Below are 25,821 nucleotides of genomic sequence, written 5' to 3'. Positions count from 1 at the left end.
ACATGTGTAGATTGGAAAACCAACCTCTTCGCAAATGTTTTTTTTATTTCTTCTCTTGCATGGCCCCACATGAATATAGAATCCCTGCACACTCCTAGAGCGACTGATAAGATTCAGGTATTGAAGAATAGCTTTACCAAGGGCAACCTCAACGGTGGGATTTGAACCGATACCTCCACACACCTAATCAAGTACTTTAGACCACTCTGCCAGATAACACATTTGTTAAATGTCTCGATGGGATGGACACATGGCCCTGCCGTTGCAATGCCTAACTTTCATCGAATTCAATCATGGGTTTACATACAGCAACTGCAGTTTGTGGGGGAAAATACCACGTGTGTACAAACGGTTGAGGTGGCCGAGTGGTTAAGGCGATGGACTTCTAATCCATTGTGCTCTGAATGCATGGGTTCGTATCCCATCCTCATCGAGCAACCAAAAATATAAGACCTTTTTTATGGCACTGTAAGATTTTGACTTACGCAAACATTGGTAAGATGGCCGACTGCCACCGCATGAGCACAGAACTTGGTGTCTGAGTGGTGAAGGTGATGAACTACATGTGTAGATTGGAAAACCAACCTCTTCGCAAATGTTTTTTTTATTTCTTCTCTTGCATGGCCCCACATGAATATAGAATCACTGCACAATCCTAGAGCGACTGATAAGATTCAGGTATTGAAGAATAGCTTTACCAAGGGCAACCTCAACGGTGGGATTTGAACCGACACCTCCACACACTTAATCAAGCACTTTAGACCACTCAGCCTGACAACACATTTGTTAAATGTCTCGATGGGATGGACACATGGCACTGCCGTTGCAATGCCTAACTTTCATCGATTTCAATCATGGGTTTACATACAGCAACTGCAGTTTGTGGGGGAAAATACCACATGTTTACAAATGGATGAGGTGGCCGAGTGGTTAAGGCGATGGCCTGCTAATCCATTGTGCTCTGCATGCATGGGTTCGAATCCCATCCTCATCGAGCAATCAAAAAAAAGGACCTTTTTTATGGCACTGTACGATTTTGACTTACGCAAACATTGGTAAGATGGCCGACTGCCACCGCATGAGCACAGAACTTGGTATCTGAGTGGTGAAGGCGATGCACTACATGTGTAGATTGGAAAACCAACCTCTTCGCAAATGTTTTTTTTATTTCTTCTCTTGCATGGCCCCACATGAATATAGAATCCCTGCACACTCCTAGAGCGACTGATAAGATTCAGGTATTGAAGAATAGCTTTACCAAGGGCAACCTCAACGGTGGGATTTGAACCGATACCTCCACACACCTAATCAAGTACTTTAGACCACTCTGCCAGATAACACATTTGTTAAATGTCTCGATGGGATGGACACATGGCCCTGCCGTTGCAATGCCTAACTTTCATCGATTTCAATCATGGGTTTACATACAGCAACTGCAGTTTGTGGGGGAAAATACCACATGTTTACAAATGGATGAGGTGGCCGAGTGGTTAAGGCGATGGACTGCTAATCCATTGTTCTCTGAATGCATGGGTTCGTATCCCATCATCATCGAGCAACCAAAAATATAAGACCTTTTTTATGGCACTGTAAGATTTTGACTTACGCAAACATTGGTAAGATGGCCGACTGCCACCGCATGAGCACAGAACTTGGTGTCTGAGTGGTGAAGGTGATGAACTACATGTGTAGATTGGAAAACCAACCTCTTCGCAAATGTTTTTTTTAATTTCTTCTCTTGCATGGCCCCACATGAATATAGAATCCCTGCACACTCCTAGAGCGACTGATAAGATTCAGGTATTGAAGAATAGCTTTACCAAGGGCAACCTCAACGGTGGGATTTGAACCGACACCTCCACACACTTAATCAAGCACTTTAGACCACTCAGCCTGACAACACATTTGTTAAATGTCTCGATGGGATCGACACATGGCTCTGCCGTTGCAATGCCTAACTTTCATTGATTTCAATCATGGGTTTACATACAGCAACTACAATTTGTGGGGGCAACTGCCACTTATGTACCAACGGATGAGGTGGCCGAGTGGTTAAGGCGATGGACTGCTAATCCATTGTGCTCTGCATGCATGGGTTCGAATCCCATCCTCATCGAGCAAACAAAAAATTAAGACCTTTTTTATGGCACTGTAAGATTTTGACTTACGCAAACATTGGTAAGATGGCCGACTGCCACCGCAAGAGCACAGATCTTGGTATCTGAGTGGTGAAGGCGATGAACTACATGTGTAGATTGGAAAACCAACCTCTTCGCAAATGTTTTTTTTTATTTGTTCTCTTGCATGGCCCCACATGAATATAGAATCCCTGCACACTCCTAGAGCAACTGATAAGATTCAGGTAATGAAGAATAGCTTTACCAAGGGCAACCTCAACGGTGGGATTTGAACCGACACCTCCACACACTTAATCAAGCACTTTAGACCACTCAGCCTGACAACACATTTGTTAAATGTCTCGATGGGATCGACACATGGCTCTGCCGTTGCAATGGCTAACTTTCATTGATTTCAATCATGGGTTTACGTACAGCAACTACAATTTGTGGGGGCAACTGCCACTTATGTACCAACGGATGAGGTGGCCGTGTGGTTAAGGTTGATGGACTGCTAATTCATTGTGCTCTGCATGCATGGTTTCGAATCCCATCATCATCGAGCAACCAAAAATATAAGACCTTTTTTATGGCACTGTAAGATTTTGACTTACGCAAACATTGGTAAGATGGCCGACTGCCACCGCATGAGCACAGAACTTGGTGTCTGAGTGGTGAAGGTGATGAACTACATGTGTAGATTGGAAAACCAACCTCTTCGCAAATGTTTTTTTTATTTCTTCTCTTGCATGGCCCCACATGAATATAGAATCCCTGCACACTCCTAGAGCGACTGATAAGATTCAGGTATTGAAGAATAGCTTTACCAAGGGCAACCTCAACGGTGGGATTTGAACCGACACCTCCACACACTTAATCAAGCACTTTAGACCACTCAGCCTGACAACACATTTGTTAAATGTCTCGATGGGATGGACACATGGCCCTGCCGTTGCAATGCCTAACTTTCATCGATTTCAATCATGGGTTTACATACAGCAACTGCAGTTTGTGGGGGGAAATACCACATGTTTACAAATGGATGAGGTGGCCGAGTGGTTAAGGCGATGGACTGCTAATCCATTGTGCTCTGCATGCATGGGTTCGAATCCCATCCTCATCGAGCAATCAAAAAAAAAGACCTTTTTTATGGCACTGTACGATTTTGACTTACGCAAACATTGGTAAGATGGCCGACTGCCACCGCATGAGCACAGAACTTGGTATCTGAGTGGTGAAGGCGATGCACTACATGTGTAGATTGGAAAACCAACCTCTTCGCAAATGTTTTTTTTATTTCTTCTCTTGCATGGCCCCACATGAATATAGAATCCCTGCACACTCCTAGAGCGACTGATAAGATTCAGGTATTGAAGAATAGCTTTACCAAGGGCAACCTCAACGGTGGGATTTGAACCGACACCTCCACACACTTAATCAAGCACTTTAGACCACTCAGCCTGACAACACATTTGTTAAATGTCTCGATGGGATCGACACATGGCTCTGCCGTTGCAATGCCTAACTTTCATTGATTTCAAACATGGGTTTACATACAGCAACTACAATTTGTGGGGGCAACTGCCACTTATGTACCAACGGATGAGGTGGCCGAGTGGTTAAGGCGATGGACTGCTAATCCATTGTGCTCTGCATGCATGGGTTTGAATCCCATCCTCATCGAGCAACCAAAAAAAAGGACCTTTTTTATGGCACTGTAAGATTTTGACTTACGCAAACATTGGTAAGATGGCCGACTGCCACCGCATGAGCACAGAATTTGGTGTCTGAGTAGTGAAGGTGATGAACTACATGTGTAGATTGCAAAACCAACCTCTTCGCAAATGTTTTTTTTTATTTCTTCTCTTGCATGGCCCCACATGAATATAGAATCCCTGCACACTCCTAGAGCGACTGATAAGATTCAGGTATTGAAGAATAGCTTTACCAAGGGCAACCTCAACGGTGGGATTTGAACCGACACCTCCACACACTTAATCAAGCACTTTAGACCACTCAGCCTGACAACACATTTGTTAAACGTCTCGATGGGATCGACACATGGCTCTGCCGTTGCAATGCCTAACTTTCATTGATTTCAATCATGGGTTTACATACAGCAACTACAATTTGTGGGGGCAACTGCCACATATGTACCTTCGGATGAGGTGGCCGAGTGGTTAAGGTGATGGACTGCTAATCCATTGTGCTCTGCATGCGTGGGTTCGAATCCCATCCTCATCGAGCAACCAAAAAAATAAGACTTTTTTTATGGCACTGTAAGATTTTGACTTACGCAAACATTGGTAAGATGGCCGACTGCCACCGCAAGAGCACAGAACTTGGTATCTGAGTGGTGAAGGCAATGAACTACATGTGTAGATTGGAAAACCAACCTCTTCGCAAATTTTTTTTTTATTTCTTCTCTTGCATGGCCCCACATGAATATCGAATCCCTGCACACTACTAGAGCAACTGATAAGATTCAGGTATTGAAGAATAGCTTTACCAAGGGCAACCTCAACGGTGGGATTTGAACCGACACCTCCACACACTTAATCAAGCACTTTAGACCACTCAGCCTGACAACACATTTGTTAAACGTCTCGATGGGATCGACACATGGCTCTGCCGTTGCAATGCCTAACTTTCATTGATTTCAATCATGGGTTTACATACAGCAACTACAATTTGTGGGGGCAACTGCCACATATGTACCTTTGGATGAGGTGTCCGAGTGGTTAAGGTGATGGACTGCTAATCCATTGTGCTCTGCATGCGTGGGTTCGAATCCCATCCTCATCGAGCAACCAAAAAAATAAGACATTTTTTATGGCACTGTAAGATTTTGACTTACGCAAACATTGGTAAGATGGCCGACTGCCACCGCAAGAGCACAGAACTTGGTATCTGAGTGGTGAAGGCAATGAACTACATGTGTAGATTGGAAAACCAACCTCTTCGCAAATGTTTTTTTTATTTCTTCTCTTGCATGGCCCCACATGAATATCAAATCCCTGCACACTCCTAGAGCAACAGATAAGATTCAGGTATTGAAGAATAGCTTTACCAAGGGCAACCTCAACGGTGGGATTTGAACCGACACCTCCACACACTTAATCAAGCACTTTAGACCACTCAGCCTGACAACACATTTGTTAAATGTCTCGATGGGATGGACACATGGCCCTGCGGTTGCAATGCCTAACTTTCATCGATTTCAATCATGGGTTTACATACAGCAACTACAGTTTGTGGGGGCAACTGCCACTTGTGTACCAGCGGATAAGGTGGTCGAGTGGTTAAGGCGATGGACTGCTAATCCATTGTGCTCTGCATGCATGGGTTCGAATCCCATCCTCATCGAGCAACCAAAAAAATAAGACCTTTTTTATGGCACTGTAAGATTTTGACTTACGCAAACATTGGTAAGATGGCCGAGTGCCACCGCAAGAGCACAGAACTTGGTATCTGAGTGGTGAAGGCAATGAACTACATGTGTAGATTGGAAAACCAACCTCTTCGCAAATGTTTTTTTTATTTCTTCTCTTGCATGGCCCCACATGAATATAGAATCCCTGCACACTCCTAGAGCGACTGATAAGATTCAGGTATTGAAGAATAGCTTTACCAAGGGCAACCTCAACAGTGGGATTTGAACCGACACCTCCACACACTTAATCAAGCACTTTAGACCACTCAGCCTGACAACACATTTGTTAAATGTCTCGATGGGATCGACACATGGCTCTGCCGTTGCAATGCCTAACTTTCATCGATTTCAATCATGGGTTTACATACAGCAACTACAATTTGTGGGGGCAACTGCCACTTATGTACCAACGGATGAGGTGGCCGAGTGGTTAAGCCGATGGACTGCTAATCCATTGTGCTCTGCATGCATGGGTTTGAATCCCATCCTCATCGAGCAAACAAAAAATTAAGACCTTTTTATGGCACTGTAAGATTTTGACTTACGCAAACATTGGTAAGATGGCCGACTGCCACAGCAAGAGCACAGAACTTGGTATCTGAGTGGTGAAGGTGTTGAACTACATGTGTAGATTGGAAAACAAACCTCTTCGCAATTTTTTTTTTTATTTCTTATCTTGCATGGCCCCACATGAATATAGAATCCCTGCACACTCCTAGAGCAACTGATAATATTCAGGTATTGAAGAATAGCTTTACCAAGGGCAACCTCAACGGTGGGATTTGAACCGACACCTCCACACACTTAATCAAGCACTTTAGACCACTCAGCCTGACAACACATTTGTTAAATGTCTCGATGGGATGGACATATGGCCCTGCCGTTGCAATGCCTAACTTTCATCGAATTCAATCATGGGTTTACATACAGCAACTGCAGTTTGTGGGGGGAAATACCACCTGTGTACAAACGGATGAGGTGGCCGAGTGGTTAAGGCGATGGACTGCTAATCCATTGTGCTCTGAATGCATGGGTTCGTATCCCATCCTCATCGAGCAACCAAAAATATAAGACCTTTTTTATGGCACTGTAAGATTTTGACTTACGCAAACATTGGTAAGATGGCCGACTGCCACCGCATGAGCACAGAATTTGGTGTCTGAGTGGTGAAGGCGATGAACTACATGTGTAGATTGGAAAACCAACCTCTTCGCAAATGTTTTTTTTATTTCTTCTCTTGCATGGCCCCACATGAATATAGAATCCCTGCACACTCCTAGAGCGCCTGATAAGATTCAGGTATTGAAGAATAGCTTTACCAAGGGCAACCTCAACGGTGGGATTTGAACCGACACCTCCACACACTTAATCAAGCACTTTAGACCACTCAGCCTGACAACACATTTGTTAAATGTCTCGATGGGATCGACACATGGCTCTGTCGTTGCAATGCCTAACTTTCATTGATTTCAATCATGGGTTTACATACAGCAACTACAATTTGTGGGGGCAACTGCCACTTATGTATCAACGGATGAGGTGGCTGAGTGGTTAAGGCGATGGACTGCTAATCCATTTTGCTCTGCATGCATGTGTTCGAATCCCATCCTCATCGAGCAAACCAAAAATTAAGACCATTTTTATGGCACTGTAAGATTTTGACTTACGCAAACATTGGTAAGATGGCCGAGTGCCACCGCAAGAGCACAGAACTTGGTATCTGAGTGGTGAAGGCGATGAACTACATGTGTAGATTGGAAAACCAACCTCTTCGCAAATGTTTTTTTTATTTCTTCTCTTGCATGGCCCCACATGAATATAGAATCCCTGCACACTCCTAGAGCGAATGATAAGATTCAGGTATTGAAGAATAGCTTTACCAAGGGCAACCTCAACAGTGGGATTTGAACCGACACCTCCACACACTTAATCAAGCACTTTAGACCACTCAGCCTGACAACACATTTGTTAAATGTCTCGATGGGATCGACACATGGCTCTGCCGTTGCAATGCCTAACTTTCATCGATTTCAATCATGGGTTTACATACAGCAACTACAATTTGTGGGGGCAACTGCCACTTACGTACCAACGGATGAGGTGGCCGAGTGGTTAAGCCGATGGACTGCTAATCCATTGTGCTCTGCATGCATGGGTTTGAATCCCATCCTCATCGAGCAAACAAAAAATTAAGACCTTTTTATGGCACTGTAAGATTTTGACTTACGCAAACATTGGTAAGATGGCCGAGTGCCACCGCAAGAGCACAGAACTTGGTATCTGAGTGGTGAAGGCGATGAACTACATGTGTAGATTGGAAAACCAACCTCTTCGCAAATGTTTTTTTTATTTCTTCTCTTGCATGGCCCCACATGAATATAGAATCCCTGCACACTCCTAGAGCGAATGATAAGATTCAGGTATTGAAGAATAGCTTTACCAAGGGCAACCTCAACAGTGGGATTTGAACCGACACCTCCACACACTTAATCAAGCACTTTAGACCACTCAGCCTGACAACACATTTGTTAAATGTCTCGATGGGATCGACACATGGCTCTGCCGTTGCAATGCCTAACTTTCATCGATTTCAATCATGGGTTTACATACAGCAACTACAATTTGTGGGGGCAACTGCCACTTATGTACCAACGGATGAGGTGGCCGAGTGGTTAAGCCGATGGACTGCTAATCCATTGTGCTCTGCATGCATGGGTTTGAATCCCATCCTCATCGAGCAAACAAAAAATTAAGACCTTTTTATGGCACTGTAAGATTTTGACTTACGCAAACATTGGTAAGATGGCCGACTGCCACAGCAAGAGCACAGAACTTGGTATCTGAGTGGTGAAGGTGATGAACTACATGTGTAGATTGGAAAACAAACCTCTTCGCAATTTTTTTTTTTATTTCTTATCTTGCATGGCCCCACATGAATATACAATCCCTGCACACTCCTAGAGCGACTGATAATATTCAGGTATTGAAGAATAGCTTTACCAAGGGCAACCTCAACGGTGGGATTTGAACCGACACCTCCACACACTTAATCAAGCACTTTAGACCACTCAGCCTGACAACACATTTGTTAAATGTCTCGATGGGATCGACATATGGCTCTGTCGTTGCAATGCCTAACTTTCATTGATTTCAATCATGGGTTTACATACAGCAACTACAATTTGTGGGGGCAACTGCCACTTATGTATCAACGGATGAGGTGGCCGAGTGGTTCAGGCGATGGACTGCTAATCCATTGTGCTCTGCATGCATGGGTTCGAATCCCATCCTCATCGAGCAAACCAAAAATTAAGACCATTTTTATGGCACTGTAAGATTTTGACTTACGCAAACATTGGTAAGATGGCCGAGTGCCACCGCAAGAGCACAGAACTTGGTATCTGAGTGGTGAAGGCGATGAACTACATGTGTAGATTGGAAAACCAACCTCTTCGCAAATGTTTTTTTTATTTGTTCTCTTGCATGGCCCCACATGAATATAGAATCCCTGCACACTCCTAGAGCAACTGATAAGATTCAGGTAATGAAGAATAGCTTTACCAAGGGCAACCTCAATGGTGGGATTTGAACCGACACCTCCACACACTTAATCAAGCACTTTAGACCACTCAGCCTGACAACACATTTGTTAAATGTCTCGATGGGATGGACACATGGCCCTGCCGTTGCAATGCCTAACTTTCATTGATTTCAATCATGGGTTTACATACAGCAACTACAATTTGTGGGGGCAACTGCCACTTATGTATCAACGGATGAGGTGGCTGAGTGGTTAAGGCGATGGACTGCTAATCCATTTTGCTCTGCATGCATGGGTTCGAATCCCATCCTAATCGAGCAAACAAAAAATTAAGACCTTTTTTATGGCACTGTAAGATTTTGACTTACGCAAACATTGGTAAGATGGCCGACTGCCACCGCATGAGCACAGAATTTGGTGTCTGAGTGGTGAAGGCGATGAACTACATGTGTAGATTGGAAAACCAACCTCTTCGCAAGTGTTTTTTTTATTTCTTCTCTTGCATGGCCCCACATGAATATAGAATCCCTGCACACTCCTAGAGCGACTGATAAGATTCAGGTATTGAAGAATAGCTTTACCAAGGGCAACCTCAACGGTGGGATTTGAACCGACACCTCCACACACTTAATCAAGCACTTTAGACCACTCAGCCTGACAACACATTTGTTAAATGTCTCGATGGGATCGACACATGGCTCTGTCGTTGCAATGCCTAACTTTCATTGATTTCAATCATGGGTTTACATACAGCAACTACAATTTGTGGGGGCAACTGCCACTTATGTATCAACGGATGAGGTGGCCGAGTGGTTAAGGCGATGGACTGCTAATCCATTGTGCTCTGCATGCATGGGTTCGAATCCCATCCTCATCGAGCAAACCAAAAATTAAGACCATTTTTATGGCACTGTAAGATTTTGACTTACGCAAACATTGGTAAGATGGCCGAGTGCCACCGCAAGAGCACAGAACTTGGTATCTGAGTGGTGAAGGCGATGAACTACATGTGTAGATTGGAAAACCAACCTCTTCGCAAATGTTTTTTTTATTTCTTCTCTTGCATGGCCCCACATGAATATAAAATCCCTGCACACTCCTAGAGCGACTGATAAGATTCAGGTATTGAAGAATAGCTTTACCAAGGGCAACCTCAACAGTGGGATTTGAACCGACACCTCCACACACTTAATCAAGCACTTTAGACCACTCAGCCTGACAACACATTTGTTAAATGTCTCGATGGGATCGACACATGGCTCTGCCGTTGCAATGCCTAACTTTCATCGATTTCAATCATGGGTTTACATACAGCAACTACAATTTGTGGGGGCAACTGCCACTTATGTACCAACGGATGAGGTGGCCGAGTGGTTAAGCCGATGGACTGCTAATCCATTGTGCTCTGCATGCATGGGTTTGAATCCCATCCTCATCGAGCAAACAAAAAATTAAGACCTTTTTATGGCACTGTAAGATTTTGACTTACGCAAACATTGGTAAGATGGCCGACTGCCACAGCAAGAGCACAGAACTTGGTATCTGAGTGGTGAAGGTGATGAACTACATGTGTAGATTGGAAAACAAACCTCTTCGCAATTTTTTTTTTTATTTCTTATCTTGCATGGCCCCACATGAATATAGAATCCCTGCACACTCCTAGAGCAACTCATAATATTCAGGTATTGAAGAATAGCTTTACCAAGGGCAACCTCAACTGTGGGATTTGAACCGACACCTCCACACACTTAATCACGCACTTTAGACCACTCAGCCTGACAACACATTTGTTAAATGTCTCGATGGGATGGACATATGGCCCTGCCGTTGCAATGCCTAACTTTCATCGAATTCAATCATGGGTTTACATACAGCAACTGCAGTTTGTGGGGGAAAATACCACCTGTGTACAAACGGATGAGGTGGCCGAGTGGTTAAGGCGATGTACTGCTAATCCATTGTGCTCTGAATGCATGGGTTCGTATCCCATCCTCATCGAGCAACCAAAAATATAAGACCTTTTTTATGGCACTGTAAGATTTTGACTTATGCAAACATTGGTAAGATGGCCGACTGCCACCGCATGAGCACAGAATTTGGTGTCTGAGTGGTGAAGGCGATGAACTACATGTGTAGATTGGAAAACCAACCTCTTCGCAAATGTTTTTTTTATTTCTTCTCTTGCATGGCCCCACATGAATATAGAATCCCTGCACACTCCTAGAGCGACTGATAAGATTCAGGTATTGAAGAATAGCTTTACCAAGGGCAACCTCAACAGTGGGATTTGAACCGACACCTCCTCACACTTAATCAAGCACTTTAGACCACTCAGCCTGACAACACATTTGTTAAATGTCTCGATGGGATCGACACATGGCTCTGCCGTTGCAATGCCTAACTTTCATCGATTTCAATCATGGGTTTACATACAGCAACTACAATTTGTGGGGGCAACTGCCACTTATGTACCAACGGATGAGGTGGCCGAGTGGTTAAGCCGATGGACTGCTAATCCATTGTACTCTGCATGCATGGGTTTGAATCCCATCCTCATCGAGCAAACAAAAAATTAAGACCTTTTTATGGTACTGTAAGATTTTGACTTACGCAAACATTGGTAAGATGGCCGACTGCCACAGCAAGAGCACAGAACTTGGTATCTGAGTGGTGAAGGTGATGAACTACATGTGTAGATTGGAAAACAAACCTCTTCGCAATTTTTTTATTTATTTCTTATCTTGCATGGCCCCACATGAATATAGAATCCCTGCACACTCCTAGAGCAACTGATAATATTCAGGTATTGAAGAATAGCTTTACCAAGGGCAACCTCAACTGTGGGATTTGAACCGACACCTCCACACACTTAATCAAGCACTTTAGACCACTCAGCCTGACAACACATTTGTTAAATGTCTCGATGGGATGGACATATGGCCCTGCCGTTGCAATGCCTAACTTTCATCGAATTCAATCATGGGTTTACATACAGCAACTGCAGTTTGTGGGGGAAAATACCACCTGTGTACAAACGGATGAGGTGGCCGAGTGGTTAAGGCGATGGACTGCTAATCCATTGTGCTCTGAATGTATGGGTTCGTATCCCATCCTCATCGAGCAACCAAAAATATAAGACCTTTTTTATGGCACTGTAAGATTTTGACTTACGCAAACATTGGTAAGATGGCCGAGTGCCACCGCAAGAGCACAGAACTTGGTATCTGAGTGGTGAAGGCGATGAACTACATGTGTAGATTGGAAAACCAACCTCTTCGCAAATGTTTTTTTTATTTGTTCTCTTGCATGGCCCCACATGAATATAGAATCCCTGCACACTCCTAGAGCAACTGATAAGATTCAGGTAATGAAGAATAGCTTTACCAAGGGCAACCTCAACGGTGGGATTTGAACCGACACCTCCACACACTTAATCAAGCACTTTAGACCACTCAGCCTGACAACACATTTGTTAAATGTCTCGATGGGATGGACACATGGCCCTGCCGTTGCAATGCCTAACTTTCATTGATTTCAATCATGGGTTTACATACAGCAACTACAATTTGTGGGGGCAACTGCCACTTATGTATCAACGGATGAGGTGGCTGAGTGGTTAAGGCGATGGACTGCTAATCCATTTTGCTCTGCATGCATGGGTTCGAATCCCATCCTAATCGAGCAAACAAAAAATTAAGACCTTTTTTATGGCACTGTAAGATTTTGACTTACGCAAACATTGGTAAGATGGCCGACTGCCACCGCATGAGCACAGAATTTGGTGTCTGAGTGGTGAAGGCGATGAACTACATGTGTAGATTGGAAAACCAACCTCTTCGCAAGTGTTTTTTTTATTTCTTCTCTTGCATGGCCCCACATGAATATAGAATCCCTGCACACTCCTAGAGCGACTGATAAGATTCAGGTATTGAAGAATAGCTTTACCAAGGGCAACCTCAACGGTGGGATTTGAACCGACACCTCCACACACTTAATCAAGCACTTTAGACCACTCAGCCTGACAACACATTTGTTAAATGTCTCGATGGGATCGACACATGGCTCTGTCGTTGCAATGCCTAACTTTCATTGATTTCAATCATGGGTTTACATACAGCAACTACAATTTGTGGGGGCAACTGCCACTTATGTATCAACGGATGAGGTGGCCGAGTGGTTAAGGCGATGGACTGCTAATCCATTGTGCTCTGCATGCATGGGTTCGAATCCCATCCTCATCGAGCAAACCAAAAATTAAGACCATTTTTATGGCACTGTAAGATTTTGACTTACGCAAACATTGGTAAGATGGCCGAGTGCCACCGCAAGAGCACAGAACTTGGTATCTGAGTGGTGAAGGCGATGAACTACATGTGTAGATTGGAAAACCAACCTCTTCGCAAATGTTTTTTTTATTTCTTCTCTTGCATGGCCCCACATGAATATAGAATCCCTGCACACTCCTAGAGCGACTGATAAGATTCAGGTATTGAAGAATAGCTTTACCAAGGGCAACCTCAACAGTGGGATTTGAACCGACACCTCCACACACTTAATCAAGCACTTTAGACCACTCAGCCTGACAACACATTTGTTAAATGTCTCGATGGGATCGACACATGGCTCTGCCGTTGCAATGCCTAACTTTCATCGATTTCAATCATGGGTTTACATACAGCAACTACAATTTGTGGGGGCAACTGCCACTTATGTACCAACGGATGAGGTGGCCGAGTGGTTAAGCCGATGGACTGCTAATCCATTGTGCTCTGCATGCATGGGTTTGAATCCCATCCTCATCGAGCAAACAAAAAATTAAGACCTTTTTATGGCACTGTAAGATTTTGACTTACGCAAACATTGGTAAGATGGCCGACTGCCACAGCAAGAGCACAGAACTTGGTATCTGAGTGGTGAAGGTGATGAACTACATGTGTAGATTGGAAAACAAACCTCTTCGCAATTTTTTTATTTATTTCTTATCTTGCATGGCCCCACATGAATATAGAATCCCTGCACACTCCTAGAGCAACTCATAATATTCAGGTATTGAAGAATAGCTTTACCAAGGGCAACCTCAACTGTGGGATTTGAACCGACACCTCCACACACTTAATCACGCACTTTAGACCACTCAGCCTGACAACACATTTGTTAAATGTCTCGATGGGATGGACACATGGCCCTGCCGTTGCAATGCCTAACTTTCATCGAATTCAATCATGGGTTTACATACAGCAACTGCAGTTTGTGGGGGAAAATACCACCTGTGTACAAACGGATGAGGTGGCCGAGTGGTTAAGGCGATGTACTGCTAATCCATTGTGCTCTGAATGCATGGGTTCGTATCCCATCCTCATCGAGCAACCAAAAATATAAGACCTTTTTTATGGCACTGTAAGATTTTGACTTATGCAAACATTGGTAAGATGGCCGACTGCCACCGCATGAGCACAGAACTTGGTGTCTGAGTGGTGAAGGCGATGAACTACATGTGTAGATTGGAAAACCAACCTCTTCGCAAATGTTTTTTTTATTTCTTCTCTTGCATGGCCCCACATGAATATAGAATCCCTGCACACTCCTAGAGCGACTGATAAGATTCAGGTATTGAAGAATAGCTTTACCAAGGGCAACCTCAACGGTGGGATTTGAACCGACACCTCCACACACTTAATCAAGCACTTTAGACCACTCAGCCTGACAACACATTTGTTAAATGTCTCGATGGGATCGACACATGGCTCTGCCGTTGCAATGCCTAACTTTCATCGATTTCAATCATGGGTTTACATACAGCAACTACAATTTGTGGGGGCAACTGCCACTTATGTACCAACGGATGAGGTGGCCGAGTGGTTAAGGCGATGGACTGCTAATCCATTGTGCTCTGCATGCATGGGTTTGAATCCCATCCTCATCGAGCAAACAAAAAATTAAGACCTTTTTATGGTACTGTAAGATTTTGACTTACGCAAACATTGGTAAGATGGCCGACTGCCACAGCAAGAGCACAGAACTTGGTATCTGAGTGGTGAAGGTGATGAACTACATGTGTAGATTGGAAAACAAACCTCTTCGCAATTTTTTTATTTATTTCTTATCTTGCATGGCCCCACATGAATATAGAATCCCTGCACACTCCTAGAGCAACTGATAAGATTCAGGTATTGAAGAATAGCTTTACCAAGGGCAACCTCAACTGTGGGATTTGAACCGACACCTCCACACACTTAATCAAGCACTTTAGACCACTCAGCCTGACAACACATTTGTTAAATGTCTCGATGGGATGGACACATGGCCCTGCCGTTGCAATGCCTAACTTTCATCGAATTCAATCATGGGTTTACATACAGCAACTGCAGTTTGTGGGGGAAAATACCACCTGTGTACAAACGGATGAGGTGGCCGAGTGGTTAAGGCGATGGACTGCTAATCCATTGTGCTCTGCATGCATGGGTTCGTATCCCATCCTCATCGAGCAACCAAAAATATAAGACCTTTTTTATGGCACTGTAAGATTTTGACTTACGCAAACATTGGTAAGATGGCCGACTGCCACCGCATGAGCACAGAACTTGGTATCTGAGTGGTGAAGGCGATGAACTACATGTGTAGATTGGAAAACCAACCTCTTCGCAAATGTTTTTTTTATTTCTTCTCTTGCATGGCCCCACATGAATATAGAATCCCTGCACACTCCTAGAGCGACTGATAAGATTCAGGTATTGAAGAATAGCTTTACCAAGGGCAACCTCAACGGTGGGATTTGAACCGACACCTCCACACACTTAATCAAGCACTTTAGACCACTCAGCCTGACAACACATTTGTTAAATGTCTCGATGGGATCGACACATGGCCCTGCCGTTGCAATGCCTAACTTTCATTGATTTCAATCATGGGTTTACATACAGCAACTACAGTTTGTGGGGGCAACTGCCACTTATGTATCAACGGATGAGGTGGCCGAGTGGTTAAGGCGATGGACTGCTAATCCATTGTGCTCTGCATGCATGGGTTCGAATCCCATCCTCATCGAGCAAACCAAAAATTAAGACCATTTTTATGGCACTGTAAGATTTTGACTTACGCAAACATTGGTAAGATGGCCGACTGCCACCGCAAGAGCACAGAACTTGGTATCTGAGTGGTGAAGGCGATGAACTACATGTGTAGATTGGAAAACCAACCTCTTCGCAAATGTTTTTTTTATTTGTTCTCTTGCATGGCCCCACATGAATATAGAATCCCTGCACACTCCTAGAGCAACTGATAAGATTCAGGTATTGAAGAATAGCTTTACCAAGGGCAACCTCAACGGTGGGATTTGAACCGACACCTCCACACACTTAATCAAGCACTTTAGACCACTCAGCCTGACAACACATTTGTTAAATGTCTCGATGGGATGGACACATGGCCCTGCCGTTGCAATGCCTAACTTTCATTGATTTCAATCATGGGTTTACATACAGCAACTACAATTTGTGGGGGCAACTGCCACTTATGTACCAACGGATGAGGTGGCCGAGTGGTTAAGGCGATGGACTGCTAATCCATTGTGCTCTGCATGCATGGGTTCGAATCCCATCCTCATCGAGCAAACAAAAAATTAAGACCTTTTTTATGGCACTGTAAGATTTTGACTTACGCAAACATTGGTAAGATGGCCGACTGCCACCGCATGAGCACAGAACTTGGTATCTGAGTGGTGAAGGCGATGAACTACATGTGTAGATTGGAAAACCAACCTCTTCGCAAATGTTTTTTTTATTTCTTCTCTTGCATGGCCCCACATGAATATAGAATCCCTGCACACTCCTAGAGCAACTGATAAGATTCAGGTATTGAAGAATAGCTTTACCAAGGGCAACCTCAACGGTGGGATTTGAACCGACACCTCCACACACTTAATCAAGCACTTTAGACCACTCAGCCTGACAACACATTTGTTAAATGTCTCGATGGGATGGACACATGGCCCTGCCGTTGCAATGCCTAACTTTCATTGATTTCAATCATGGGTTTACATACAGCAACTACAATTTGTGGGGGCAACTGCCACTTATGTATCAACGGATGAGGTGGCCGAGTGGTTAAGGCGATGGACTGCTAATCCATTGTGCTCTGCATGCATGGGTTCGAATCCCATCCTCATCGAGCAAACAAAAAATTAAGACCTTTTTTATGGCACTGTAAGATTTTGACTTACGCAAACATTGGTAAGATGGCCGACTGCCACCGCAAGAGCACAGAACTTGGTATCTGAGTGGTGAAGGCGATGAACTACATGTGTAGATTGGAAAACCAACCTCTTCGCAAATGTTTTTTTTATTTCTTCTCTTGCATGGCCCCACATGAATATAGAATCCCTGCACACTCCTAGAGCAACTGATAAGATTCAGGTATTGAAGAATAGCTTTACCAAGGGCAACCTCAACGGTGGGATTTGAACCGACACCTCCACACACTTAATCAAGCACTTTAGACCACTCAGCCTGACAACACATTTGTTAAATGTCTCGATGGGATGGACACATGGCCCTGCCGTTGCAATGCCTAACTTTCATCGATTTCAATCATGGGTTTACATACAGCAACTGCAGTTTGTGGGGGAAAATACCACGTTGTGTACAAACGGATGAGGTGGCCGAGTGGTTAAGGCGATGGACTGCTAATCCATTGTGCTCTGCATGCATGGGTTCGAATCCCATCCTCATCGAGCAATCAAAAAAATAAGACCTTTTTTATGGCACTGTAAGATTTTGACTTACGCAAACATTGGTAAGATGGCCGACTGCCACCGCAAGAGCACAGAACTTGGTATCTGAGTGGTGAAGGCGATGAACTACATGTGTAGATTGGAAAACCAACCTCTTCGCAAATGTTTTTTTTATTTCTTCTCTTGCATGGCCCCACATGAATATAGAATCCCTGCACACTCCTAGAGCGACTGATAAGATTCAGGTATTGAAGAATAGCTTTACCAAGGGCAACCTCAACGGTGGGATTTGAACCGACACCTCCACACACTTAATCAAGCACTTTAGACCACTCAGCCTGACAACACATTTGTTAAATGTCTCGATGGGATCGACACATGGCTCTGCCGTTGCAATGCCTAACTTTCATTGATTTCAATCATGGGTTTACATACAGCAACTACAATTTGTGGGGGCAACTGCCACTTATGTACCAACGGATGAGGTGGCCGAGTGGTTAAGGCGATGGACTGCTAATCCATTGTGCTCTGCATGCATGGGTTCGAATCCCATCCTCATCGAGCAACCAAAAAAATAAGACCTTTTTTATGGCACTGTAAGATTTTGACTTACGCAAACATTGGTAAGATGGCCGACTGCCACCGCAAGAGCACAGAACTTGGTATCTGAGTGGTGAAGGCGATGAACTACATGTGTAGATTGGAAAACCAACCTCTTCGCAAATGTTTTTTTTATTTCTTCTCTTGCATGGCCCCACATGAATATAGAATCCCTGCACACTCCTAGAGCAACTGATAAGATTCAGGTATTGAAGAATAGCTTTACCAAGGGCAACCTCAACGGTGGGATTTGAACCGACACCTCCACACACTTAATCAAGCACTTTAGACCACTCAGCCTGACAACACATTTGTTAAATGTCTCGATGGGATGGACACATGGCCCTGCCGTTGCAATGCCTAACTTTCATCGATTTCAATCATGGGTTTACATACAGCAACTGCAGTTTGTGGGGGAAAATACCACGTGTGTACAAACGGATGAGGTGGCCGAGTGGTTAAGGCGATGGACTGCTAATCCATTGTGCTCTGCATGCATGGGTTCGAATCCCATCCTCATCGAGCAACCAAAAATATAAGACCTTTTTTATGGCACTGTAAGATTTTGACTTACGCAAACATTGGTAAGATGGCCGACTGCCACCGCATGAGCACAGAACTTGGTATCTGAGTGGTGAAGGCGATGAACTACATGTGTAGATTGGAAAACCAACCTCTTCGCAAATGTTTTTTTTATTTCTTCTCTTGCATGGCCCCACATGAATATAGAATCCCTGCACACTCCTAGAGCGACTGATAAGATTCAGGTATTGAAGAATAGCTTTACCAAGGGCAACCTCAACGGTGGGATTTGAACCGACACCTCCACACACTTAATCAAGCACTTTAGACCACTCAGCCTGACAACACATTTGTTAAATGTCTCGATGGGATCGACACATGGCCCTGCCGTTGCAATGCCTAACTTTCATTGATTTCAATCATGGGTTTACATACAGCAACTACAGTTTGTGGGGGCAACTGCCACTTGTGTACCTGCGGATAAGGTGGCCGAGTGGTTAAGGTGATGGACTGCTAATCCATTGTGCTCTGCATGCATGGGTTCGAATCCCATCCTCATCGAGCAACCAAAAAAATAAGACCTTTTTTATGGCACTGTAAGATTTTGACTTACGCAAACATTGGTAAGATGGCCGACTGCCACCGCAAGAGCACAGAACTTGGTATCTGAGTGGTGAAGGCGATGAACTACATGTGTAGATTGGAAAACCAACCTCTTCGCAAATGTTTTTTTTTATTTCTTCTCTTGCATGGCCCCACATGAATATAGAATCCCTGCACACTCCTAGAGCAACTGATAAGATTCAGGTATTGAAGAATAGCTTTACCAAGGGCAACCTCAACGGTGGGATTTGAACCGACACCTCCACACACTTAATCAAGCACTTTAGACCACTCAGCCTGACAACACATTTGTTAAATGTCTCGATGGGATGGACACATGGCCCTGCCGTTACAATGCCTAACTTTCATCGATTTCAATCATGGGTTTACATACAGCAACTGCAGTTTGTGGGGGAAAATACCACGTTTGTAGAAACGGATGAGGTGGCCGAGTGGTTAAGGCGATGGACTGCTAATCCATTGTGCTCTGCATGCATGTGTTCGAATCCCATCCTCATCGAGCAATCAAAAAAATAAGACCTTTTTTATGGCACTGTACGATTTTGACTTACGCAAACATTGGTAAGATGGCCGACTGCCACCGCATGAGCACAGAACTTGGTATCTGAGTGGTGAAGGCGATGAACTACATGTGTAGATTGGAAAACCAACCTCTTCGCAAATGTTTTTTTTATTTCTTCTCTTGCATGGCCCCACATGAATATAGAATCCCTGCACACTCCTAGAGCGACTGATAAGATTCAGGTATTGAAGAATAGCTTTACCAAGGGCAACCTCAACGGTGGGATTTGAACCGACACCTCCACACACTTAATCAAGCACTTTAGACCACTCAGCCTGACAACACATTTGTTAAATGTCTCGATGGGATGGACACATGGCCCTGCCGTTGCAATGCCTAACTTTCATCGATTTCAATCATGGGTTTACATACAGCAACTGCAGTTTGTGGGGGAAAATACCACGTGTGTACAAACGGATGAGGTGGCCGAGTGGTTAAGGCGATGGACTGCTAATCCATTGTGCTCTGCATGCATGGGTTCGAATCCCATCCTCATCGAGCAACCAAAAATATAAGACCTTTTTTATGGCACTGTAAGATTTTGACTTACGCAAACATTGGTAAGATGGCCGACTGCCACCGCATGAGCACAGAACTTGGTATCTGAGTGGTGAAGGCGATGAACTACATGTGTAGATTGGAAAACCAACCTCTTCGCAAATGTTTTTTTTATTTCTTCTCTTGCATGGCCCCACATGAATATAGAATCCCTGCACACTCCTAGAGCGACTGATAAGATTCAGGTATTGAAGAATAGCTTTACCAAGGGCAACCTCAACGGTGGGATTTGAACCGACACCTCCACACACTTAATCAAGCACTTTAGACCACTCAGCCTGACAACACATTTGTTAAATGTCTCGATGGGATGGACACATGGCCCTGCCGTTGCAATGCCTAACTTTCATCGATTTCAATCATGGGTTTACATACAGCAACTGCAGTTTGTGGGGGAAAATACCACGTGTGTACAAACGGATGAGGTGGCCGAGTGGTTAAGGCGATGGACTGCTAATCCATTGTGCTCTGCATGCATGGGTTCGAATCCCATCCTCATCGAGCAACCAAAAATATAAGACCTTTTTTATGGCACTGTAAGATTTTGACTTACGCAAACATTGGTAAGATGGCCGACTGCCACCGCATGAGCACAGAACTTGGTATCTGAGTGGTGAAGGCGATGAACTACATGTGTAGATTGGAAAACCAACCTCTTCGCAAATGTTTTTTTTATTTCTTCTCTTGCATGGCCCCACATGAATATAGAATCCCTGCACACTCCTAGAGCAACTGATAAGATTCAGGTATTGAAGAATAGCTTTACCAAGGGCAACCTCAACGGTGGGATTTGAACCGACACCTCCACACACTTAATCAAGCACTTTAGACCACTCAGCCTGACAACACATTTGTTAAATGTCTCGATGGGATGGACACATGGCCCTGCCGTTGCAATGCCTAACTTTCATCGATTTCAATCATGGGTTTACATACAGCAACTGCAGTTTGTGGGGGAAAATACCACGTTTGTACAAACGGATGAGGTGGCCGAGTGGTTAAGGCGATGGACTGCTAATCCATTGTGCTCTGCATGCATGGGTTCGAATCCCATCCTCATCGAGCAACCAAAAAAATAAGACCTTTTTTATGGCACTGTAAGATTTTGACTTACGCAAACATTGGTAAGATGGCCGACTGCCACCGCAAGAGCACAGAACTTGGTATCTGAGTGGTGAAGGCGATGAACTACATGTGTAGATTGGAAAACCAACCTCTTCGCAAATGTTTTTTTTATTTCTTCTCTTGCATGGCCCCACATGAATATAGAATCCCTGCACACTCCTAGAGCGACTGATAAGATTCAGGTATTGAAGAATAGCTTTACCAAGGGCAACCTCAACGGTGGGATTTGAACCGACACCTCCACACACTTAATCAAGCACTTTAGACCACTCAGCCTGACAACACATTTGTTAAATGTCTCGATGGGATCGACACATGGCCCTGCCGTTGCAATACTTAACTTTCATTGATTTCAATCATGGGTTTACATACAGCAACTACAGTTTGTGGGGGCAACTGCCACTTGTGTACCAGCGGATAAGGTGGCCGAGTGGTTAAGGCGATGGACTGCTAATCCATTGTGCTCTGCATGCATGGGTTCGAATCCCATCCTCATCGAGCAACCAAAAAAATAAGACCTTTTTTATGGCACTGTAAGATTTTGACTTACGCAAACATTGGTAAGATGGCCGACTGCCACCGCAAGAGCACAGAACTTGGTATCTGAGTGGTGAAGGCGATGAACTACATGTGTAGATTGGAAAACCAACCTCTTCGCAAATGTTTTTTTTATTTCTTCTCTTGCATGGCCCCACATGAATATAGAATCCCTGCACACTCCTAGAGCAACTGATAAGATTCAGGTAATGAAGAATAGCTTTACCAAGGGCAACCTCAACGGTGGGATTTGAACCGACACCTCCACACACTTAATCAAGCACTTTAGACCACTCAGCCTGACAACACATTTGTTAAATGTCTCGATGGGATGGACACATGGCCCTGCCGTTGCAATGCCTAACTTTCATCGATTTCAATCATGGGTTTACATACAGCAACTGCAGTTTGTGGGGGAAAATACCACTTGTGTACAAACGGATGAGGTGGCCGAGTGGTTAAGGCGATGGACTGCTAATCCATTGTGCTCTGCATGCATGGGTTCGAATCCCATCCTCATCGAGCAATCAAAAAAATAAGACCTTTTTTATGGCACTGTAAGATTTTGACTTACGCAAACATTGGTAAGATGGCCGACTGCCACCGCATGAGCACAGAACTTGGTATCTGAGTGGTGAAGGCGATGAACTACATGTGTAGATTGGAAAACCAACCTCTTCGCAAATGTTTTTTTTATTTCTTCTCTTGCATGGCCCCACATGAATATAGAATCCCTGCACACTCCTAGAGCAACTGATAAGATTCAGGTATTGAAGAATAGCTTTACCAAGGGCAACCTCAACGGTGGGATTTGAACCGACACCTCCACACACTTAATCAAGCACTTTAGACCACTCAGCCTGACAACACATTTGTTAAATGTCTCGATGGGATGGACACATGGCCCTGCCGTTGCAATACTTAACTTTCATTGATTTCAATCATGGGTTTACATACAGCAACTACAGTTTGTGGGGGCAACTGCCACTTGTGTACCAGCGGATAAGGTGGCCGAGTGGTTAAGGTGATGGACTGCTAATCCATTGTGCTCTGCATGCATGGGTTCGAATCCCATCCTCATCGAGCAACCAAAAAAATAAGACCTTTTTTATGGCACTGTAAGATTTTGACTTACGCAAACATTGGTAAGATGGCCGACTGCCACCGCAAGAGCACAGAACTTGGTATCTGAGTGGTGAAGGCGATGAACTACATGTGTAGATTGGAAAACCAACCTCTTCGCAAATGTTTTTTTTATTTCTTCTCTTGCATGGCCCCACATGAATATAGAATCCCTGCACACTCCTAGAGCAACTGATAAGATTCAGGTAATGAAGAATAGCTTTACCAAGGGCAACCTCAACGGTGGGATTTGAACCGACACCTCCACACACTTAATCAAGCACTTTAGACCACTCAGCCTGACAACACATTTGTTAAATGTCTCGATGGGATGGACACATGGCCCTGCCGTTGCAATGCCTAACTTTCATCGATTTCAATCATGGGTTTACATACAGCAACTGCAGTTTGTGGGGGAAAATACCACTTGTGTACAAACGGATGAGGTGGCCGAGTGGTTAAGGCGATGGACTGCTAATCCATTGTGCTCTGCATGCATGGGTTCGAATCCCATCCTCATCGAGCAATCAAAAAAATAAGACCTTTTTTATGGCACTGTACGATTTTGACTTACGCAAACATTGGTAAGATGGCCGACTGCCACCGCATGAGCACAGAACTTGGTATCTGAGTGGTGAAGGCGATGAACTACATGTGTAGATTGGAAAACCAACCTCTTCGCAAATGTTTTTTTTATTTCTTCTCTTGCATGGCCCCACATGAATATAGAATCCCTGCACACTCCTAGAGCGACTGATAAGATTCAGGTATTGAAGAATAGCTTTACCAAGGGCAACCTCAACGGTGGGATTTGAACCGACACCTCCACACACTTAATCAAGCACTTTAGACCACTCAGCCTGACAACACATTTGTTAAATGTCTCGATGGGATCGACACATGGCTCTGCCGTTGCAATGCCTAACTTTCATTGATTTCAATCATGGGTTTACATACAGCAACTACAATTTGTGGGGGCAACTGCCACTTATGTACCAACGGATGAGGTGGCCGAGTGGTTAAGGCGATGGACTGCTAATCCATTGTGCTCTGCATGCATGGGTTCGAATCCCATCCTCATCGAGCAAACAAAAAATAAGACCTTTTTTATGGCACTGTAAGATTTTGACTTACGCAAACATTGGTAAGATGGCCGACTGCCACCGCATGAGCACAGAACTTGGTATCTGAGTGGTGAAGGCGATGAACTACATGTGTAGATTGGAAAACCAACCTCTTCGCAAATGTTTTTTTTATTTCTTCTCTTGCATGGCCCCACATGAATATAGAATCCCTGCACACTCCTAGAGCAACTGATAAGATTCAGGTATTGAAGAATAGCTTTACCAAGGGCAACCTCAACGGTGGGATTTGAACCGACACCTCCACACACTTAATCAAGCACTTTAGACCACTCAGCCTGACAACACATTTGTTAAATGTCTCGATGGGATGGACACATGGCCCTGCCGTTGCAATGCCTAACTTTCATCGATTTCAATCATGGGTTTACATACAGCAACTGCAGTTTGTGGGGGAAAATACCACGTGTGTACAAACGGATGAGGTGGCCGAGTGGTTAAGGCGATGGACTGCTAATCCATTGTGCTCTGCATGCATGGGTTCGAATCCCATCCTCATCGAGCAACCAAAAATATAAGACCTTTTTTATGGCACTGTAAGATTTTGACTTACGCAAACATTGGTAAGATGGCCGACTGCCACCGCAAGAGCACAGAACTTGGTATCTGAGTGGTGAAGGCGATGAACTACATGTGTAGATTGGAAAACCAACCTCTTCGCAAATGTTTTTTTTATTTCTTCTCTTGCATGGCCCCACATGAATATAGAATCCCTGCACACTCCTAGAGCGACTGATAAGATTCAGGTATTGAAGAATAGCTTTACCAAGGGCAACCTCAACGGTGGGATTTGAACCGACACCTCCACACACTTAATCAAGCACTTTAGACCACTCAGCCTGACAACACATTTGTTAAATGTCTCGATGGGATCGACACATGGCTCTGCCGTTGCAATGCCTAACTTTCATTGATTTCAATCATGGGTTTACATACAGCAACTACAGTTTGTGGGGGCAACTGCCACTTGTGTACCAGCGGATGAGGTGGCCGAGTGGTTAAGGCGATGGACTGCTAATCCATTGTGCTCTGCATGCATGGGTTCGAATCCCATCCTCATCGAGCAAACAAATAAATAAGACCTTTTTTATGGCACTGTAAGATTTTGACTTACGCAAACATTGGTAAGATGGCCGACTGCCACCGCAAGAGCACAGAACTTGGTATCTGAGTGGTGAAGGCGATGAACTACATGTGTAGATTGGAAAAC

General features: G+C 44.2%; 45 non-coding genes across 45 annotated transcripts; all 45 read left to right on the top strand.

The window, feature by feature from the left end:
- Positions 1-350: 350 nt before the first annotated feature.
- Positions 351-433, top strand: trnar-ucu (transfer RNA arginine (anticodon UCU)). Its single transcript has one exon. It is a non-coding gene; the product is annotated as a tRNA-Arg (tRNA).
- A 479-nt stretch (positions 434-912) lies between these two features.
- Positions 913-994, top strand: trnas-gcu (transfer RNA serine (anticodon GCU)). The gene has a single exon. It is a non-coding gene; the product is annotated as a tRNA-Ser (tRNA).
- Positions 995-1,472: 478 nt separating this feature from the next.
- trnas-gcu (transfer RNA serine (anticodon GCU)) lies at positions 1,473-1,554 on the top strand. Its single transcript has one exon. It is a non-coding gene; the product is annotated as a tRNA-Ser (tRNA).
- A 480-nt stretch (positions 1,555-2,034) lies between these two features.
- trnas-gcu (transfer RNA serine (anticodon GCU)) lies at positions 2,035-2,116 on the top strand. The gene has a single exon. It is a non-coding gene; the product is annotated as a tRNA-Ser (tRNA).
- A 1,042-nt stretch (positions 2,117-3,158) lies between these two features.
- On the top strand, positions 3,159-3,240 carry trnas-gcu (transfer RNA serine (anticodon GCU)). Its single transcript has one exon. It is a non-coding gene; the product is annotated as a tRNA-Ser (tRNA).
- Positions 3,241-3,718: 478 nt separating this feature from the next.
- On the top strand, positions 3,719-3,800 carry trnas-gcu (transfer RNA serine (anticodon GCU)). The gene has a single exon. It is a non-coding gene; the product is annotated as a tRNA-Ser (tRNA).
- Positions 3,801-4,279: 479 nt separating this feature from the next.
- trnas-gcu (transfer RNA serine (anticodon GCU)) lies at positions 4,280-4,361 on the top strand. Its single transcript has one exon. It is a non-coding gene; the product is annotated as a tRNA-Ser (tRNA).
- A 479-nt stretch (positions 4,362-4,840) lies between these two features.
- trnas-gcu (transfer RNA serine (anticodon GCU)) lies at positions 4,841-4,922 on the top strand. The gene has a single exon. It is a non-coding gene; the product is annotated as a tRNA-Ser (tRNA).
- A 479-nt stretch (positions 4,923-5,401) lies between these two features.
- trnas-gcu (transfer RNA serine (anticodon GCU)) lies at positions 5,402-5,483 on the top strand. Its single transcript has one exon. It is a non-coding gene; the product is annotated as a tRNA-Ser (tRNA).
- A 479-nt stretch (positions 5,484-5,962) lies between these two features.
- trnas-gcu (transfer RNA serine (anticodon GCU)) lies at positions 5,963-6,044 on the top strand. Its single transcript has one exon. It is a non-coding gene; the product is annotated as a tRNA-Ser (tRNA).
- Positions 6,045-6,522: 478 nt separating this feature from the next.
- Positions 6,523-6,604, top strand: trnas-gcu (transfer RNA serine (anticodon GCU)). The gene has a single exon. It is a non-coding gene; the product is annotated as a tRNA-Ser (tRNA).
- Positions 6,605-7,083: 479 nt separating this feature from the next.
- Positions 7,084-7,165, top strand: trnas-gcu (transfer RNA serine (anticodon GCU)). The gene has a single exon. It is a non-coding gene; the product is annotated as a tRNA-Ser (tRNA).
- A 479-nt stretch (positions 7,166-7,644) lies between these two features.
- On the top strand, positions 7,645-7,726 carry trnas-gcu (transfer RNA serine (anticodon GCU)). The gene has a single exon. It is a non-coding gene; the product is annotated as a tRNA-Ser (tRNA).
- A 478-nt stretch (positions 7,727-8,204) lies between these two features.
- Positions 8,205-8,286, top strand: trnas-gcu (transfer RNA serine (anticodon GCU)). The gene has a single exon. It is a non-coding gene; the product is annotated as a tRNA-Ser (tRNA).
- Positions 8,287-8,764: 478 nt separating this feature from the next.
- On the top strand, positions 8,765-8,846 carry trnas-gcu (transfer RNA serine (anticodon GCU)). The gene has a single exon. It is a non-coding gene; the product is annotated as a tRNA-Ser (tRNA).
- Positions 8,847-9,325: 479 nt separating this feature from the next.
- On the top strand, positions 9,326-9,407 carry trnas-gcu (transfer RNA serine (anticodon GCU)). Its single transcript has one exon. It is a non-coding gene; the product is annotated as a tRNA-Ser (tRNA).
- A 479-nt stretch (positions 9,408-9,886) lies between these two features.
- trnas-gcu (transfer RNA serine (anticodon GCU)) lies at positions 9,887-9,968 on the top strand. Its single transcript has one exon. It is a non-coding gene; the product is annotated as a tRNA-Ser (tRNA).
- A 479-nt stretch (positions 9,969-10,447) lies between these two features.
- trnas-gcu (transfer RNA serine (anticodon GCU)) lies at positions 10,448-10,529 on the top strand. The gene has a single exon. It is a non-coding gene; the product is annotated as a tRNA-Ser (tRNA).
- A 478-nt stretch (positions 10,530-11,007) lies between these two features.
- trnas-gcu (transfer RNA serine (anticodon GCU)) lies at positions 11,008-11,089 on the top strand. Its single transcript has one exon. It is a non-coding gene; the product is annotated as a tRNA-Ser (tRNA).
- A 479-nt stretch (positions 11,090-11,568) lies between these two features.
- On the top strand, positions 11,569-11,650 carry trnas-gcu (transfer RNA serine (anticodon GCU)). Its single transcript has one exon. It is a non-coding gene; the product is annotated as a tRNA-Ser (tRNA).
- Positions 11,651-12,128: 478 nt separating this feature from the next.
- Positions 12,129-12,210, top strand: trnas-gcu (transfer RNA serine (anticodon GCU)). Its single transcript has one exon. It is a non-coding gene; the product is annotated as a tRNA-Ser (tRNA).
- Positions 12,211-12,689: 479 nt separating this feature from the next.
- trnas-gcu (transfer RNA serine (anticodon GCU)) lies at positions 12,690-12,771 on the top strand. The gene has a single exon. It is a non-coding gene; the product is annotated as a tRNA-Ser (tRNA).
- Positions 12,772-13,250: 479 nt separating this feature from the next.
- On the top strand, positions 13,251-13,332 carry trnas-gcu (transfer RNA serine (anticodon GCU)). Its single transcript has one exon. It is a non-coding gene; the product is annotated as a tRNA-Ser (tRNA).
- A 479-nt stretch (positions 13,333-13,811) lies between these two features.
- On the top strand, positions 13,812-13,893 carry trnas-gcu (transfer RNA serine (anticodon GCU)). Its single transcript has one exon. It is a non-coding gene; the product is annotated as a tRNA-Ser (tRNA).
- Positions 13,894-14,371: 478 nt separating this feature from the next.
- On the top strand, positions 14,372-14,453 carry trnas-gcu (transfer RNA serine (anticodon GCU)). Its single transcript has one exon. It is a non-coding gene; the product is annotated as a tRNA-Ser (tRNA).
- Positions 14,454-14,932: 479 nt separating this feature from the next.
- Positions 14,933-15,014, top strand: trnas-gcu (transfer RNA serine (anticodon GCU)). The gene has a single exon. It is a non-coding gene; the product is annotated as a tRNA-Ser (tRNA).
- A 478-nt stretch (positions 15,015-15,492) lies between these two features.
- trnas-gcu (transfer RNA serine (anticodon GCU)) lies at positions 15,493-15,574 on the top strand. Its single transcript has one exon. It is a non-coding gene; the product is annotated as a tRNA-Ser (tRNA).
- A 479-nt stretch (positions 15,575-16,053) lies between these two features.
- On the top strand, positions 16,054-16,135 carry trnas-gcu (transfer RNA serine (anticodon GCU)). The gene has a single exon. It is a non-coding gene; the product is annotated as a tRNA-Ser (tRNA).
- A 479-nt stretch (positions 16,136-16,614) lies between these two features.
- trnas-gcu (transfer RNA serine (anticodon GCU)) lies at positions 16,615-16,696 on the top strand. The gene has a single exon. It is a non-coding gene; the product is annotated as a tRNA-Ser (tRNA).
- Positions 16,697-17,175: 479 nt separating this feature from the next.
- trnas-gcu (transfer RNA serine (anticodon GCU)) lies at positions 17,176-17,257 on the top strand. The gene has a single exon. It is a non-coding gene; the product is annotated as a tRNA-Ser (tRNA).
- Positions 17,258-17,737: 480 nt separating this feature from the next.
- trnas-gcu (transfer RNA serine (anticodon GCU)) lies at positions 17,738-17,819 on the top strand. The gene has a single exon. It is a non-coding gene; the product is annotated as a tRNA-Ser (tRNA).
- A 479-nt stretch (positions 17,820-18,298) lies between these two features.
- trnas-gcu (transfer RNA serine (anticodon GCU)) lies at positions 18,299-18,380 on the top strand. Its single transcript has one exon. It is a non-coding gene; the product is annotated as a tRNA-Ser (tRNA).
- A 479-nt stretch (positions 18,381-18,859) lies between these two features.
- On the top strand, positions 18,860-18,941 carry trnas-gcu (transfer RNA serine (anticodon GCU)). Its single transcript has one exon. It is a non-coding gene; the product is annotated as a tRNA-Ser (tRNA).
- Positions 18,942-19,420: 479 nt separating this feature from the next.
- On the top strand, positions 19,421-19,502 carry trnas-gcu (transfer RNA serine (anticodon GCU)). The gene has a single exon. It is a non-coding gene; the product is annotated as a tRNA-Ser (tRNA).
- A 480-nt stretch (positions 19,503-19,982) lies between these two features.
- Positions 19,983-20,064, top strand: trnas-gcu (transfer RNA serine (anticodon GCU)). The gene has a single exon. It is a non-coding gene; the product is annotated as a tRNA-Ser (tRNA).
- A 479-nt stretch (positions 20,065-20,543) lies between these two features.
- Positions 20,544-20,625, top strand: trnas-gcu (transfer RNA serine (anticodon GCU)). Its single transcript has one exon. It is a non-coding gene; the product is annotated as a tRNA-Ser (tRNA).
- Positions 20,626-21,104: 479 nt separating this feature from the next.
- Positions 21,105-21,186, top strand: trnas-gcu (transfer RNA serine (anticodon GCU)). Its single transcript has one exon. It is a non-coding gene; the product is annotated as a tRNA-Ser (tRNA).
- Positions 21,187-21,665: 479 nt separating this feature from the next.
- On the top strand, positions 21,666-21,747 carry trnas-gcu (transfer RNA serine (anticodon GCU)). The gene has a single exon. It is a non-coding gene; the product is annotated as a tRNA-Ser (tRNA).
- Positions 21,748-22,226: 479 nt separating this feature from the next.
- Positions 22,227-22,308, top strand: trnas-gcu (transfer RNA serine (anticodon GCU)). Its single transcript has one exon. It is a non-coding gene; the product is annotated as a tRNA-Ser (tRNA).
- A 479-nt stretch (positions 22,309-22,787) lies between these two features.
- On the top strand, positions 22,788-22,869 carry trnas-gcu (transfer RNA serine (anticodon GCU)). The gene has a single exon. It is a non-coding gene; the product is annotated as a tRNA-Ser (tRNA).
- Positions 22,870-23,348: 479 nt separating this feature from the next.
- trnas-gcu (transfer RNA serine (anticodon GCU)) lies at positions 23,349-23,430 on the top strand. The gene has a single exon. It is a non-coding gene; the product is annotated as a tRNA-Ser (tRNA).
- Positions 23,431-23,909: 479 nt separating this feature from the next.
- Positions 23,910-23,991, top strand: trnas-gcu (transfer RNA serine (anticodon GCU)). The gene has a single exon. It is a non-coding gene; the product is annotated as a tRNA-Ser (tRNA).
- Positions 23,992-24,470: 479 nt separating this feature from the next.
- trnas-gcu (transfer RNA serine (anticodon GCU)) lies at positions 24,471-24,552 on the top strand. The gene has a single exon. It is a non-coding gene; the product is annotated as a tRNA-Ser (tRNA).
- A 478-nt stretch (positions 24,553-25,030) lies between these two features.
- Positions 25,031-25,112, top strand: trnas-gcu (transfer RNA serine (anticodon GCU)). The gene has a single exon. It is a non-coding gene; the product is annotated as a tRNA-Ser (tRNA).
- Positions 25,113-25,591: 479 nt separating this feature from the next.
- On the top strand, positions 25,592-25,673 carry trnas-gcu (transfer RNA serine (anticodon GCU)). The gene has a single exon. It is a non-coding gene; the product is annotated as a tRNA-Ser (tRNA).
- Positions 25,674-25,821: the final 148 nt, after the last annotated feature.

The sequence above is a fragment of the Salmo salar genome, chromosome 04 (genome assembly GCF_965601325.2).
Source record: "Salmo salar chromosome 04, fSalSal1, whole genome shotgun sequence".
Taxonomy (NCBI): domain Eukaryota; kingdom Metazoa; phylum Chordata; class Actinopteri; order Salmoniformes; family Salmonidae; genus Salmo; species Salmo salar.
Note: the sequence above shows the minus strand (reverse complement) of the source record. Positions and strands in the feature narration are given on the sequence as shown.